Source organism: Sus scrofa, chromosome 4 (genome assembly GCF_054392235.1).
Source record: "Sus scrofa isolate SSC_HxYL_T2T_F1_AM1 chromosome 4, Sscrofa_HxYL_maternal_Yorkshire_Landrace_v2.0, whole genome shotgun sequence".
Classification (NCBI taxonomy): Eukaryota; Metazoa; Chordata; class Mammalia; order Artiodactyla; family Suidae; genus Sus; species Sus scrofa.
This window is the reverse complement of record NC_139386.1, coordinates 133,402,278-133,419,034: the sequence shown is the minus strand read 5'-3', so window position 1 is coordinate 133,419,034 and position 16,757 is coordinate 133,402,278. Positions and strand designations below refer to the sequence as shown.

At 40.6% G+C, this 16,757-nt stretch overlaps 1 protein-coding gene across 1 annotated transcript in view; it reads right to left on the bottom strand.

The window, feature by feature from the left end:
• The window catches only part of LOC146404283 (uncharacterized), a 462,942-nt gene that overhangs the window by 131,527 nt on the left and 314,658 nt on the right, over positions 1 to 16,757 (bottom strand). The window contains exons 8-9 of the mRNA XM_085024160.1: positions 4,735 to 4,859; positions 4,394 to 4,604 (exon numbers count right to left, since the gene is read on the bottom strand). The gene's annotated coding sequence lies outside the window, so the exon portion shown is untranslated. The remainder of the gene's footprint in view (positions 1 to 4,393; positions 4,605 to 4,734; positions 4,860 to 16,757) is intronic.

Sequence of the window (16,757 nt, the reverse complement as noted above, 5' to 3'; positions counted from 1 at the left end):
AAAATAAGTATAAACAGAATGTTTTAAAAAGAGAAAACCAGAGAAATAAAATATGTGAGCAAAGAATAAGACACTCTCAAAAGGGACTGGTCAGATTTGGAAACTAGATAAAGTGCATTGATGTTAGACCCACCCCCCACCCACACACACATACACTGAAGTTTTAAAATCATTGGATGGGAGTTTTCCTCCCAATAATGGCAGACTAGATATTTCATAGTAACTCTTTAGCTTAAAAACGAATAAATGTGGGCAGAATGTTTTAAATAAATTGTTTGAATTCACTGGATATATAACCAGAACGTAAAGAATTATGAATTTAAAATGCAAAAATTCAGAGAATTGAACCTACATTTAAGCAGTTTGCCCTATGGGTCTTTGCTATTTCCAGAACAAACTTTTCCACAGAGCTTTTAACAGATTCATGAGGCTAGATGGAAAGAAATTCAAATTCAGAATTTGCCAAGTGGGGAGAGACTGGAAAATCTCCTTGGCTTTGGAATAAGAGTGAGCAAGACATAAACCACTCACAAATGATCTAAAGCCCTACTTGGATTGAAGCAAATCTGGATTAGTAATTTCCTTGACTACCTATTAGAAACAAACATAAATTTTCTCAGGTGGAAGATAAACATCTCCCTAAGTCTCAAATTATCTCTACATTTTTATGATATGCAGTGATTAGAATTTAGCAACAAAAAATAAGACGAAGAAGGGTTATAGTTAAGTAAGATAATATAATCAAAATCTAAGAGAAATAATAGGGCATAGAAACAGATCCACAGAGACTCTGAATAATGGAGTTATTAACCAGGGATTTAAAAATAGTTATGCCTAATATGCTCAAATGAATTAGGAAACAAGGTTAGCAATTTTAATAGAGAACATAAACTATATAAACGGAAATTCTAGAAATTCAAAATATAATCATTAAATTAAGAATTCAGTGGCTATGATTGATTGTGGGATAGACAGAAATAAAAGGACTACTAGTGATTGAGAACAGAGAACTGTATCTAGGGTGTATTAAAAACACATCAATATGTCAGTAAAAATATCAGTGCCAATAGGCAAAAGAATATATTAATAGCAAGTATCCATGATAAACCACAGAGAGGAAAAATAGAGTGAAAAACAAAAGAATGTAAGCACTATGGTCAATGCAATTAAATGGCTTGATCTACATATACCCAGAGAAAAACAAAATTCATGAACTCCAATGTTCCCAGAAGCACTATTTATAATAGCCAGGACATGGAAGCAACCTAAGCATCCATCGACAGATGAATGGATAAAGAAAATGTGGTATAAATAAACAATGGAATATTGGCCACAAAAACGAATGAAATAATACCATTTGCAGCAACATGAATGGACCTAGAGATTATCACATTAAGTAAGCCAGACAAAGACAAATACCGTATGATATCACTTATATGTGGAGCCTAGAAAGAAATGATACAAATGAATTTACTTATCAAACAGAAACAGACTCACAGACATAGAAAACAAACTTGTGGTTACCAAAGAGGAAAGGGAGGGAAGGGATAAATTAGGAGTTTGGGATTGAAATATATACACCACCATATATAAAATAGGTAACCAACAAGGATCTACTGTATAGCACAGGGAACTCAATTATCTTGGAATAACCTATAATGAAAGATAATGTAAAAAAAGAAAATATAAATATTTAATGTATATGTATAACTGAATCACTTTGCTGTATACCTGAAACTGGCACAACATTGTAAATCAACTCTATTTGAATAAACATTTTTTAAAAAAGAAAAAAAAGGTTTAGGGCATGTCTAATTAAAGTCCCAGAAGAGTTAAGAGAAGGAAGTTGAAGTCTTATTTAAGAAGATAATAATAACTGAGAATGTTTTAAAGTTGCTAAGAGACATTAAGCTGTGTCTTCAAAAAGCACTAAAACTTCAAGCAAGATAAATATTTAAAAGGCCACACCAAGTGTAACTGCACATCTCACAACCAGCCATAGAAAAAAGGTCTTCACCTTAAACTGAACATCAGTAAGACTAACAGCCGACTCCCCCACAGAAAAAGTCACAGCCAGGAGACAACGGAATAATTTTTCAAAATGCTGAAAGAAAATACCTGCTAACGTAAAATTTTACGCCTAAGAGGAAGAGTTCTCAAAACTGAAAGCTAAGGACATTTTCAGACACACAAGAAATTAATTCAAGCATGAACTAAATAAAATAGAAAAAAATGTTCTTCAGGCAGAGGAAAAATTTGAAAAGTATATATCAGAATGCCTAATAAATTGAGAAAGATACCACATTCATGGATAAGACGGCTTAATTAACGTAGTTAAGTTAGCAGTTTTCCTCAAAATTAATCTTAGGGGCAATAAAATTCCACTCAAAATCCAAACCAAATATTTGAGAAATTTAACAAGTACTCTAAAATGAATATGGGCAAAGTTCTAAGAAAAGCCAAGATACTCCCCAAAGGAGAGGGAGAAACAAAGTGGCATATTTCTACTAGAAATCAAGGTTTATTATAAAACTGTAGTAATTAAATCAGTGACATTTTACACAAACATACAAAAATTAATCAAAGGAAATTGATAAAGAGTACAGAAACATACAAACTCACATATAGCCACATATGACATTGCAGATAAAGGAGGAAAGAAAAGACTAGTCAATAAATTGTATTGGGAAAACTGATAATTCATTTGGAAAAAAATAAAATTGAACCTCTTAATCCATATTCCAGATAGATTAAGTACCTATCTGTGAAAAACAAATCTTTACAAACTTTAGAAGAAATAAAATATTTTCACTGTCACTAGTAGTTTAAGGATTTCTTAAAAAAGGACCCCGAATCTACTAGCCATATAGGATGAAGCTGATATTTTACCAGCCTCGGTGTAAAGAAGTAATTAGCAGACGGCGTGACTTTCAGGAGCTAGTCACCTGCTTTCCAATGGCTCCCCAGCCGAGCCATCGTCACCAAAGCCATTTCAATTTGTTTCCAAGTCTGTCTTTCCCAGTTGTATTTCTTATTATAGCACACTTTATGCTTGCTCACTTCCACTTTTTTGGTTAACCTGCAATCTGTCGGAGTTAACTGTGTTGCATCTAGAGGCTTTGACTCTCTCTACAGCGTGCTTGAAACAACTAGGCAGAACATGGAACTTAACTTTTTTTCTAGCGTTGACTTTGTTATTTAATAAGTTATTAACATATATTCCATCCCCCGAAAATGACTATCAAAACCATAAACTTAGAAAAGGCACTGGTAAAATATATAACCGAAGTTTCCTATGTTTACGATACATTTAAAAATCCAAGAAATTGATCGGGAAAGGGCAAATAACGCACAGAAAATGGGCAGCAGATGTAAATGAGTATTTCACCATAAAGAACGCATGACTGGGGAGTAAATATTTGAAAAGAGTCACAACTGCATTAGCAACCAAAGGAAGGCAAATTAAGGCTTCAGTGTTACATAAGGTTTTCTCCCTCAGCCGAGCAAAAACAAAAGAGCCTGGCACGGTGAAGCAGCAAGAAGTAAACAACGATGGTATATAGACTTTTTTTTTTTTTAAGTTGAGATCTCTGGTGTTGATTCTGTTAAAGTTTTGGGAAAAAATAGAATGTGTTCCAATAAAATGGCCAGCTCCAGGAGTTGCCAGTTTCGTGTTTATTGTCATTGAAATGATCGCACCAAGTCCCTGGAATTCTTTGGTGGCCTTCCAGTGGATGCTGATCTGAATGAGTCAGTACTAATGCAGTAATTTAAAATAATTCTGCATGCCAAGCAATAGATTTTAAGAACTGTGTCATCTGAATTTCAAGTTTATTTGGCCATTAGTCAACAAATTTGCTCAGATATGTTCCTTGGATTTAAAGCAACTTAAAAACAGCTATTTAAGGCAGATAGGGTCGTTAAGAACACTTTCACTTTGTCTGTCAAGTGAGATTTAATAATTTAAAACTTCTTGGTAGACTGTAAAAATGAGTTACGAATTTAAAAATGGGCAGTTACTATACTAACTATAAAATCGTTAGCTAAGCTCAAAGAATGAGTCTGAGAAAAGAGTCAGCTTGAGGTTTAGGGCAAAGGTTCACAAATGAACAGTATCGACTACTTGCCTGCTTGGATTCTCTGTCTGGAAACAGAGCACCCAGACAACCCCCACCCCAAAAGGACCTTCGAGTCGTTGGAAAAATGATCGACTTGGGGACGGCGTATCTGTGGGCTTAGCTGTTTCATCTGCTAAGGAAGCACCTACCTTCATCGCTCTCCCATGGTGGTTGTGACGACAAATTCCTAACTCTTATTTTAAAGAAGCATTTGGCGAACGGCAAGCACCCTGAGGGGCTAAGCATCAGTATCTGTGGAATAAAATGCCCTTTACCTGGAAGCCTAACGAGTAGAGTTTTTTCAATCTTCTCCACCTCAGGCACGCTGACGACTTTCAAAAGGATCCCTGGAATATACTATTGGGTTCCTTTTCCCCTTGGTACCCGGGAACTAAAATGAAGGAAAGGAGTCCATTCTCGGCTTCAGTCCACTCAAAACAACTTCCAAAATGCCCACCAGAATTTATCTTATGTTCTGTGCATTCTCTACAATACAGCAGAAAGAATATTCAGTTTTCTCGTCAACATTTTTGGCAACTTTCTTTACTAAGAGAAGATACGAAAAACTAAGGCAGTTTGGACTTGGCGTCAGAGGAAACCCGGTAGATGCTCTCACCTGGCTCTGCACCCAGGACGGATTTCATCGACGTACACCTCTGATAATGACCATCCATCTTCACCTGAAACACCCCCAGTGAAAGGGCACACGTTGTGGAGATGACGGAAACACCTCAGCCGTTTCTAGAAAAATCAAATGAACATTCTCTGATCGAGTCCAAATCTGCCTCCCCAAAACGGGTACTGCCTGGCACTGCTGCTTCTCTTTTCTGGAATCTACTCACCCTTCCATGATCTTTCGAAACTTTGCGGTATCTTGATCAGATTTTTCTTGCAGTCACATTTTGTCTAGTTCCTACGTGGTTAAGGTTCTGGAAAATCCTAACTGGTATCCTCCGGGCATGCTCGAGTCTGTACATGGCCTTCTAAACCTCGGGGGAACAGAACTGAGCATGCGGCTTGACTTGCGGTTTAGCAAACACTATTTTTAGGGAAATGCTGCCTCCCCACAATCTTTTTTCACTGATGTAGAAAAAGTTATTTGATGAGCTTTTCAGCAGCAACACCATATCAAGTCTCACAGATCCCATGGGTCTGAGAACAACTTCAAAAACCTTTACCCCTGAATCGTTTACCTCTTTTTTTAAAATTAATCTTACTGGCGTATAGCTGATTTACAATGCTGGGTTAGTTCAGGTGTTCAGCAAAGCGAATCATATATATACGTATATATCCTTCCTTTTTCAGATTCTTTTCCCTTATGGGTAATTACAGAATATTAAGTGGGGTCCCCTGTGCTCTGCAGTGGGTCCCTGTTAGTGACCTGTTTCACCTACTGTAATGTGTACATGCTAATCTCAAACTGCTAATTTCTCTGCCCCCCCTCAAGTTTCCCCTTTGGCAACCATAAGTTTGATTTCCAGATCTGTGAGTCTCTTTCCATTTTGCAGATAATTTCATTGCATTGAATTGGAGAAGGAGGAAAGAAGGAAGAAAGGAAGGAAGGAAGGAAGGGAGGAAGGAAGGAAGGAGGGAAGGAAGGAAGGAAGGGAGGGCAGCAGGAGGGAAAAGGGAAGGAGGAGGAGTGGGGAGGAAGGAAGAGAGAAGAGGGATGAAGATTCTCACCCCCTCGTCGAGGTCGTGAGCTCTGAAAAGCCAGAGACCACCCCTTAAATGCGGCTTCTCTTCCCGCAACACTCATCTCGTGTAGAATCCACACGCCACGTAAGGACTGAGACCAAACCTCCGGACCATCGAGGGGGGAGCTGGTCTCACCCTGGACGAGTGGATGCGAGGGGATAACAAGGAAACGGTGAATGAATTAGAGAACTGCAGCGAAAGGTGTCAGAAGGCAGGCCCACCTACGAGGCAGTGAAGCAGCTCGCGGTGTCCTGAAACGGTTTGACAGGATTGAGAGCACAGGAAACCAGTCTCGAAGCTACCCAGCTGCTGACACGGGAAAAGGAGAGGTTACTCCTGCCGGCTGGCTGGCTGGCAGGGCCCACACCCGGTGAATGAAGAGGCACTCACGAGCCCAGAGCAGAAGGAAACCTCTGTCCGGACGTTAAAGGTGGGGAGAAAGTCAGTGGAGGATCCGAGGTGAACCAGGAGGGCCGATCCATGGCAGGCGACAGCGGATCAAGTGCAGCCCCATCTGTCGGACTCTCAACCAGAAACTCAGTGTCAGCTCTGTCCCTTTTTACTCTCACTCCCAGGGGTCCCAAGACCCTTCAGTTCTAAACCTAAAAGCAGTGCTTTCCTCCCTGTGCATATACTGCCTCTGCCTTAGTTTAGGTCTCGGTTCTTCCTCAAAAACTGTAATGGTTTTTCTACTAATTTCCATGCCTTTAGGCTTACTTTCTCATCCTAATCACTGCAAGAAGTAGGTTTTAAGTCGCAGATCGGATCAGGTCAGGTTCCAATGTAAAATCCTCTGATGGTGCCTCAATTACCTACTGGATCAAGTTCTTGGCATGGCACTGGGCGTTCTGCATTATCAATTTTCAACATGTTTCCCCAACATCATTTTCTACCACTCTCAACTCACATTGTACTTCAGTCCCCATAAGTGACCTCCTCAGCTTCTCTACATCTTGCCTTTGCTCAAGGTTTTCCCTCTACCTGGAAAGTCGTTTCTCGTCTCTCGACTTGATACACTTCTATTCCCATTTACAACCAAGCTGAAATGTCAAGTTCCCCAACCAAGCCTTTCAAAGACTCTCTCTCCTCCTCAATACCACTCTTCCTATGCGTCTTCTTTTGCGCCTACTGAGTTGGGGATTTCCTCATCTTTATATGACCAGAGGTTCTCAGTAAGTGTTGAACGAATGAGTGAATAAATGATCAGAGCACAGGTTCAGTAAGGAGAAGTGCACAGTGACAAGAGAGAAGAGGCGAACTATCCTCTCAGATCTAACTCTCAGTTACTCTTAAATGAGTCCTGGGAATGTCTCTAAAATAACGCAACACACATAATCAGAGCATGTATGTTTCTATATTTATCAGAATGTACTTACTGATAGATTTTATGACAATGTATTTTGATGATTTTTCTTTCAGAATCTTTCATTATTCTGAAATAGTCAAATACATGGCAGGTACACCCCTACTGATCCATCCCCCGCATGCCTGTACCAGGCACTGTTTTAGGCACGGGGATTGCCACGGGGAATGAGACATCCAAGATACCCCTGTACATCTTACATGGTGGTGGCAGCAGCACTGACAAACAATAAACACACCACCTTAGATCATGACCGTGCTAAACAGACATCATGTGATCAGAGTGGCTGGGCAGGGATATGATTGGAAGAGAGCGCTCCAAAAAAGCTGAAATTTGAACCACGGTCTACGCGATGAGGAATCAGCCATGAGAAGAGACGGCTGAAGAGCATTTCAGGCTAAGGGACCAGCACCTGCAAAGTCTCCGAGGAGGCAAGGACCTGCGTTTGAAGATGAGCAGGTCACTGGTTGGTGCTCAGTGGAAGGGCAGCAGGAAAGGTGGGGAGTAGGCAGAGGTCACATAATGCAGGACCTCACGGGCTGGGAGAACACTGAATTTTATTTTCCATGAGATGGACACTCAAGAGATTCCATTATCGGTTATTAAATTGGTAAGTAACCAAACCACAGCAAGAACCTCTTTAATATACTCTCTGATTTCCACTCCACTGCCTTAATCCAAAACACCACCGTCTCCTGCCTGGACTGTCTTTACTGGTCTCTCGGACTGTGGCCGAGCCCTTACTGGTCTCTCGGGCTGGACTGTGGCCGAGCCCTTACTGGTCTCTCGGGCTGGACTGTGGCCGAGCCCTTGCTGGTTTCCCTAGACCACGCTGTCCCTTCATCCCTTCCTTAGCCTGTACGATGGTCAGAGTTACCTTTTCAATAAGACAATGCAGCTGAGTTTACCCACTGCTTACACATCTACGAACTGTCCACATACAACTTCTAGCTTTAAGTTAGGCCTCAGTGTTTCATTTTTTTCGGCTCCTTGACATGACAGATGGCATTTAAGGGCAGAGCCATCCCCTTTCATGTAGACACACTGAAGACGCCACAAAAAGCCTCCAACAGTATGTCGGAGAGAGAGCGTTTGCTGAGCTTCACATAGAATTATTCAACACCCTCCCGCTGTAGATAAGTATTTATTTTTAAGGGGTTTCAGCCTAGAATTCAGAATTACCTTTCCTACCAAGTTAAAACCAAAATACATGTAACTGTCTTGGTAGTCACCAAATCTGACTTGGTAAGTCTATGCCCTAATCACTCCCATTTTACTAGTAACAGAAACATCTCAGCACTGAGCTTGCTTATTTCTTCACGTGCCTGTGGATGAACCTCTGACAACGTCTTCAGCTGATTTTACCTCATTCTTTCCAGTCCACACACTGTAAGGTTACAGTCTGATGCACTTTTACAAATGCTACCCTTGCATGAGCACCACCCCAGCAAGGCACAGGACATCTTATTGCTCCACAAGGCATCCTTGTACGTTTTCCCAGTCAGTTTTTCCACCCTCCCCGCCTCAGATAACCATTGATCTACTTCCGCCTTTTTTGGCTGTGTTTTGTTTTGTTTTACTTCTTTCTTTCAGATCCCTCTCGCCCCTCCTAGAGTTTCATATCCTTAGACTTAGGCAGCACATGGGTGTCCATGTGTGTGACTGATTTTGCTCAGCATAACATTTCTGCACGTCATATTGCTGCCTGCAACAATAATCAGTCGCTTCTTTCTGGGCAGCTCGGTTAACTGGGTAACCAGTGAACTTGCGCGTGTGTCTAACGTGGGATTCGCAATGACCCTCAGAAGCCACGACAGCCTTTGCGTCCGAGTCTTATGACGACGTAAGTGTCTGTTTCTACTGGAAAAACACCAGAGAGGTGACTCTCTGTGTTGCGTGTTTTTCATTTTTATAAGAAGTTGACAAACGGTATTTCGAAGTGGGTGTACCATCTTATGGTCCCGTCAGCAAATGTATGACAACTCGGGCCAGCCCCCATCCTTGCCACTTAAAGGTGTCTATAAAGGCAACTTTTGTGCCTTTAATTTGCATTTTCCTAATAACTAAGGATGTTGGACATTTTTCATGTGTTTATTGTTGTTTCGTATATCTTTTCATGCTTGAAGCATTCTCAAATGTTTTACTCATTTTTAATTGGATGAACTTATTAGTATTGAAGTTTAACAGCTTTTTTCAATGCATATTCTGTGTGTACGTTCTTTACAAGCCAGAGGTATTACAAATATATTCTCCTAGTTAGTATCCTGACTTTTCATTTTCTTAATGGTGTCTTTTGAAAAGCAGATGGTGGTTGTTTGGGGGTTTTTTTGTTTTTTTGTTTTGCCATTTCTTGGGCCGCTCCTGCGGCATATGAAGGTTCCCAGGCGAGGGGTCAAATCAGAGCTGTAGCCACCGGCCAACGCCAGAGCCACAGCAGTGTGGGATCCGAGCCACGTCTGCAACCTACACCACAGCTCACAGCAACGCCAGATCCTTAACCCACCGAGCAAGGCCAGGGATCGAACCCGCCACCTCATGGTTCCTAGTCAGATTCGTTAACCACTGCGCCACGACGGGAACTCCTAGATGGTGTTATTTTTATAAAGTCTAATTTATTAGTTTTACTGTTGTCGTGCTTTTAATGTCTTATGTAAGAAGTCTTTGCCTATTTCAAGACGGTGAAGATTCTCTCTTGTTTTCTTCTGCAAGTTTCACAATTTTAGCTTTTATATTTAGGTCTAGAATCCATTTCAAGTTATTAATGCTTCTCCTCTAGCTACTTTGGATAGAACTTTATTTTTTACTTCTAGTCCTTAAGGTGAAAATTTAGACCATCGCTTTAAACCTTTCTTCTGTTCTAATATGTGTATCTGAAGCTATAAATTTCCCCTGAAGCACAGTTTTAGCTACCTTAAATTTCCTTCAAAGTACTACTTTGGGTGAAACTCTGATATTTTTTCATAATCATTTAAGCCAAGTACTGCATAATTTCTCTTCTAATTACTTACGTAATTGGAAGTGTGTTAATTTCCAAGTATTTGAAGAATTTTTTTAGATATCTTTTTGTTATTAATACATAATTTAATTCCATTTGTTAAAAAACATTTCCTGTAAAATTTACAATTTAAATTGTTTTAAATATATCATTACAGCCCAGAATAGCACTTCAAAAGGATTTGTATGGTGCAGATGTTGGGTGCAGCATTCTACACATGTCAGCGAGGTCAGGCGAGTTGATGCTGCTTTTTAAAACTTTGAAACTCATTACTTTTTGAAACTCATTACCGAGTTTCCGTCCACTGGTTCTGTCACCTGTTGAAGGAAGAATGTGAAGATCACCAATTACTTTGTGGGTTTTTTTTTTTATTTTCTCTGTTCAGTTTTTCTATATATAGTTTATAGCCATTATTAAGTACATACATATATAAATTATTATATGTACCTAATAATCGGATACTTTTAATACCCCTCTGAAGCTCTACTAATATTTCTTGTCCTAAAGTCTACATTGACTGCTATGAATAAAGCCACTTCAGATGCACTATGCTATTTGCATGGTATAATTTTCCATTCTTTTACTTTATGCTATCTGTGTTTTTACTGTACATGGTACTTAGCCATGCCTTTTGTACTGTGATTCGATACAACAATTGTTGACTTTTAATAGATATGTTTAGGCCATCTGTATTTAAGGCAATTTGGACATGGGTGGATTTAAGCCTACCATCTTGCTGTCTGTCATATGTCTTTTTTTCCTTTTTTTCTTTTAATTTCTTCCCTTGGAAATTTTGATTTTTTCTTTTAAGTATTCCATTTTATTTCTTCGTTTAATTGATTAGGGTATACTTCTTTTATTTAGTTGGTTATTTTTTGTTTTTTTAGGGCCACCCCTGTGGCATATGGAGGTTCCCAGGCTAGGGGTCAAATCTGAGCTGTAGCCACTGGCCTACACCACGTCCACAGCAATACCCAATCTGAGCTGTGTCTGTGACCTATACCACAGCTCACGGCATCGCTGGATCCTTAACCCACTGAGCGGGGGCCAGGGATCAAACCTGCGTCTTCATGGATGCTAGTCAGATTCGTTTTCTGCTGAGCTACAATGGGAACTCCCCATCTTTCTTTTATTTTTTTTCAGTTGTTGTTCTAGGATTTAAAAGATCGTCAACTTGGAGTTCCCGTCCTGGCTCAGTGGTTAACGAATCCCACTAGGAACCTCAAAGTTGCACGTTCGATCCCTGGCCTTGCACAGTAGGTTAAGGATCCGGCGTTGCCGTGAGCTATGGTGTAGGTCACAGATGCGGCTCGGATCCCAAGTTGCTATGGCTCTGGTGTAGGCCAGAGGCTACAGCTCCCATTCGACCCCTCGCCTGGGAATCCCCATATAAGCTTCGGGAGCAGCCCAAGAAATGGCAAAAAAAAAAAAAAAAAAAAGACAAAAATAAATAAATAAATAAATAAATAATCATCAACTTATAGTGATCTACCTTCAAATAATATCATAGTACTATATAAATAATTTAGGAATCAGACAACTATATTTTTCCACTACCTTTTCTGGGACACCAATTAAATACATGCAAAATTATTTGATATTGCCTACAGACCTGTAATGCTCTGTTATTTTTTTGCTTTGTTTTGTTTTGTTTAAATTACTCAAATGAATTTATCACATCTGTAGTTGTATAATGATAACAATCTGATTTCACAGGATTTCCATCCCACAGCCCAAGCACATCCCCCCACCCCCCAAACTGTCTCCTCCAGAGACTATAAGTTTTTTAATGTCTGTGAGTCAGCATCTGTTTTGCAAAGAAGTTCAGTCTGTCCTTTTTTCAGCTTCCGCATGTCAGTGAAAGCATTTGATGATGGTGTCTCATTGTATGGCTAACTTTACTCAATTGCTCTGTTATTTTTTTACCAGTATTCAAATTTGCTGATTTTCTTTTCAAGTGACTAATCTGCCTTAAATCTATTGAGTGAATTTTCAGTTTCAGACCCTGTATTTTTATCTCTAGAAGATTTTTTACAGTTTTCATTTCTCTACTGCTTGTGTTCATGTTCCCTTTAAATTCTTAACATAGTTACAATAAGTATTTTCATTTTCTTATCTGCCAATTCCATCATTTCTCTCATTTCTGGATCTATTTCTACTAGTGTGCTTCACATTTTCCTACGTTTTCATGTCATATATTTTGGGTTGAAAGCTGAACATCATGAATGTTAGGGTGCTGTGTCTGGGCTTTGTTTTCTCTGAAAGGTGTTAGGCTTTGCCCTGGCAGGCCGCTAATTTACTTATAGATCAGCTTGATTCTTTGGACACATTGTTGCTGCTGTTATTACTGTTACTATTGTTAGGACAGGTCTATGGCAGTCTTTTCTCAAGGCTTCATTTGGTCTTACTCTTAAGGCTTGGGCTTTCTGGGATCTCGATCAAATGCCCTGGGTGTTCCATGAGGTCTCTTTATACCCACCCGTTGGACATCAAGTGCTCCCCACGCTGCTGAGCTGTGGTAGCTCTTCTTTCTCACTAATTGCTCTTTGCTAAGCCTTGTGGAGTCTCACCTTAGATGCACAGATTTTTTTTAAAGCTTTTTTTCTAAAAAGTTCCCTAAACCTTAGTATTCCATCCTACAAATTCTGGCAGCCTCAGCTTCCCCAAACTCTAATCTCGATTTCAGCTCAGCAAGACCATTGCATTTTGCTTGGTTTTCCCCTCTCTTTGCTGAGGCTTAGTAAATATTTCTAGGGAGACAGCAGAATTATTTAGGACTCGGCTTGCTTATTTTCCACCTTTCGTGGCTCTCATGTGCTGCTTGTTGTCTGACACCTAAAATCAGCTGTTTCATACATGTGCCCATTCAACGGGTTGTTTACTCATGTTTGTGTCAGGAGGGCTGGTCCATCATGACCTGAAGCAGACGTTCATCCACGTAGAAAGACAAAAAAATGACCCATCATGACATTAAGACAACTCAACCCTCACAACTAGTAACAATCAATTAATAAGGGGGACCTGGGACTAAATACACTGAGTGGTTATGTTATGAGTAATTCCCAGTATATCTGCTGCATCCCACCCTATCCTCTCCCATTCGAGGAGAGAGATCAGAATGCCAGTGAGAAGGGTGATGTGACAGTATGAATAAACAGGACTTCATTTTTTACTCTACTCCTAGCTCACAAATAAGCACAAAACATCAGCGTGTACAAATAGAGCATTAAGAATGACCACCACGACACTTTGCTGCACAGCAGAAAATGGCAAACCATTGTAAATCAACTACACATTAATTTAAAAAAATTAATTAAAAAAGAACAAACTCAAGGACTTGGAGAACAGACTTGCGGTTGCCAAGGGGCTGGGGGAGGGAGTGGGATGGACTGGGGGTTTGGGATTAGTAGATGCAAACTATTGGATGGATGAGCAATCAGATCCTGCTGTAGAGCACAGGGAATTCTATCTAGTCACTTGTGATGGAACATGATGGAGGATAATGTGAGAAAAAGAATGTGTGTGTGTGTGTGCGCCTGTGTATGATGGGGCACTTTCCTACACAGCAGAAAAGAGAATATGACAGAATATTTTGCATCAACTATAAAAGAAAAAATAAAAATCTTCAAATAAAATGATCACCAAGCCATGAGAATTGGCCAGAGCCTCATTTTACACAAAGGAAAACTGGGCTAAGGCAGGAAACACAAGACAAACATGATGCTCTCACTGAATTTCGGATCTTTACGTTTGGGTCTAAGATTAATTAAGCTCCTAGTCATGGGCTTATTGCCACCTTTAGAAATGCTCAGTGTCGATCGGAAATGAAATAAAAGATGAAGTTTGACAGCTTTAAAAAAAATGATGACCATTCATTTAAAGGTAAAAACTCAGTTCTAGAGCTTAGGATACGTGACTCTCAGAATACGGCTTCTGGCTTCTGGCAAGTCTTGAGCCGTAGCTCCCTCGGGTCTGTCTCCCCCGAGAGACCTTCCAGCCTCAGAGAACCTCACGTCATTCCCAGAGGCATCACATCTTTGTTCAGCTCCGCACCTTCACTTCTGTGGCTTCCCTGCTCCTCCCTCTGGGGCGTCTAATCCTTATCCTGCTTTCAAGGCCCCCAACCTTGATTTAATAATTAAGCTAATGTTAAAAGATTTACTGAGTGCTTTCTATGTGTCAGGTACTCTTAAAACTCTTTACATGTATTAACCGATTCAAAACGTAGAATAACATTTTACGCTAACTTTAAAGGTAAGGAAATTAAAGCTTAGAGAATCGAATGCTTGCTTAAGGTCACACGGCTAGTAAGAAGGAAGCAGGGATAGGAATCCGGATCTGTATGAGTCCAGAGCTTGTGCTTTTAACCAGAACACCTGTCATTCTTAAATTTGACACATTTTAGAATTACCTGGGGAATTTTCAAAAATCTCCATTCCCATTAAATAAGAATTTCTGTGACTCAGACTTCAGCCTCTCTTAAAAGTAACACCAGTGTGAAGTAATATCCTGCAAGTGACACCACGGTGAAGACCAATTTGAGAAGCCAAGTCCCACCCCACAACTTTTTATCCAACGAATCTGTACTGGTCAGCGAGGACTCAAGAACATAGCCAAAATCAAGGTCAGGAGACTGGAATTTAGCATTTACCAAATGAGTACTGCCTGTACCACGTGGAAGGCTGTGGGGGAGGTAGAAATCCATTGCTCAGAGCAGTCACGAACCCAAGCACCAGGCCACTGTTGAGTAATTGAATATCAAATCTCCACTATTAAAGCGATAATAAAATATGCCTGGCTTGTTACTGTGGTTGGCTGATTCTGCCTAAGTTACTGTTCCCTAGGCATTGCAGGATACCATAAAGTAAATAAGAAACATTACAAAATTGCTCTGTAAATATAAGTACAGAATAGAATACTGCTACATTGTTAAGTACATGCACTGCACACTATTAATAATCTTTGAGGGGGAAAAAAGTGGAATCTGGGCTCATGTGTGTGTCAAAGAAATTTATATTCACCTATCCACAATGACTGAGGAATACAGCATTTATGTATCAGCTGAGAACATGACTCTTTCAAATCTGGTGTCCTGGCTGCCTCCCAGAACAGCCTGTGCCCGGTGATTCCATAGAACCCCAACACGCAACCACGTCCACCCACCTCCCTCACACACTCGTTGTGTTTCTAGTGATTCTGCTTAGATTAGAATTCTTCCAGGTCCCAGTGGGAAATCGGCTTCAGGATTAGAAGCGATGAAATTTGATTCACGCTCTAAATGGGTTTGTACATTTACAAATACTCATGTGTCTACACTGCCCATGTTTATCCCCTGATCAAATCCTGACATGCACAGATTTACTTAGTATCACTAGGCTTACTTAGTATCACTTTTAACATCACAAGAAATGAGACACTTTTCCTAGAGAGTAAAACTGCTTTTGCAGAACTTAAGTATTCCTCAATCCTTGTTTTGTTTTCTGAAATAAATTAAATATATGTGTGTGTGTACACTTCATTAATATTCAGTTTACATCCTCATCTTCCAGTTGGGAGATGGATCTGTCAGGAAAGAGTGGAACATGATGCGGTAACAAAGAATCCCCCAAATAACGGCGTGTTAAGACAATGGTGGTTGACATCTCAGATATGCCATCACCCACTGCCATCAGCCCTGCAGGCTGTAGGTCCGAGCTGATGGAGGCATACTTGGAAGGTTCTGGTAACCATCGAAAGGAAAGAGAGAGCACAGTTAACCACTCCCTGCCTCTTTAAGCTGTTTTCACCCAGAAATCATTTCTGTTTACATACCTTTGGACAAAGGGAGCAAGAAAATACAACTTGCCGTGTGTCTAAAAAGAAAACCAGGAAACTCTGGTAAACAGAACTGATGACCAGGACATCTGTCCTTCTGGTTATCAAACACTCGGCTCCTTCTCAGTCTTGCACCCGAAACACATCTCCCCCACCCAGGAGAAGAGACTCCAAGTGTCCGCAGGACTACAGCATCAAACTCAAAGCCCAGGACCTCGGGGTAAGGCACAGCGGTCCCCTCATCATTCATCATCACTCTGCCCAGGAAAGGAAAAGCAAAGAGCACACAGGAGTCACTTGTCCATGATCAATACTCTTTGATCAGCCCGACTGCTTCCTTGTTAACAGTTCACTGTTGTCCTTGGGTTTGTCTTAAGTTTCTTCCTCTTTATTATACTCTTTGGCCACATATAAATGGGCATCGGGGGAGTCCCCATTGTGGCTCCGTGGTAACGAACCCAACTAGTATCCATGAGGACTTGGGTTCCATCCCTACCCTTGATCAGTGGGTTAAGGATCCGGCATTGCCGTGAGCTTTGGTGTAGGTCGAAGATGCGGCTCGGATCCTGCGTTGCTGTGGCTGTGGTGTAGGCCAGCTGCAACAGCTCCGATTAGATCCCTAGCCTGGGAACCTCCATGTGCTTCAGGTGCAGCCCTAAAAAAAAGCCAAAAAAAAAAAAAAAAAAAAAAATGGGCATCAGGGAATATGCCCTTCTTCGGGCCTGAGCAGAGTTTTCAACCCACTCCTGACCTTAGACAGCTATAATTC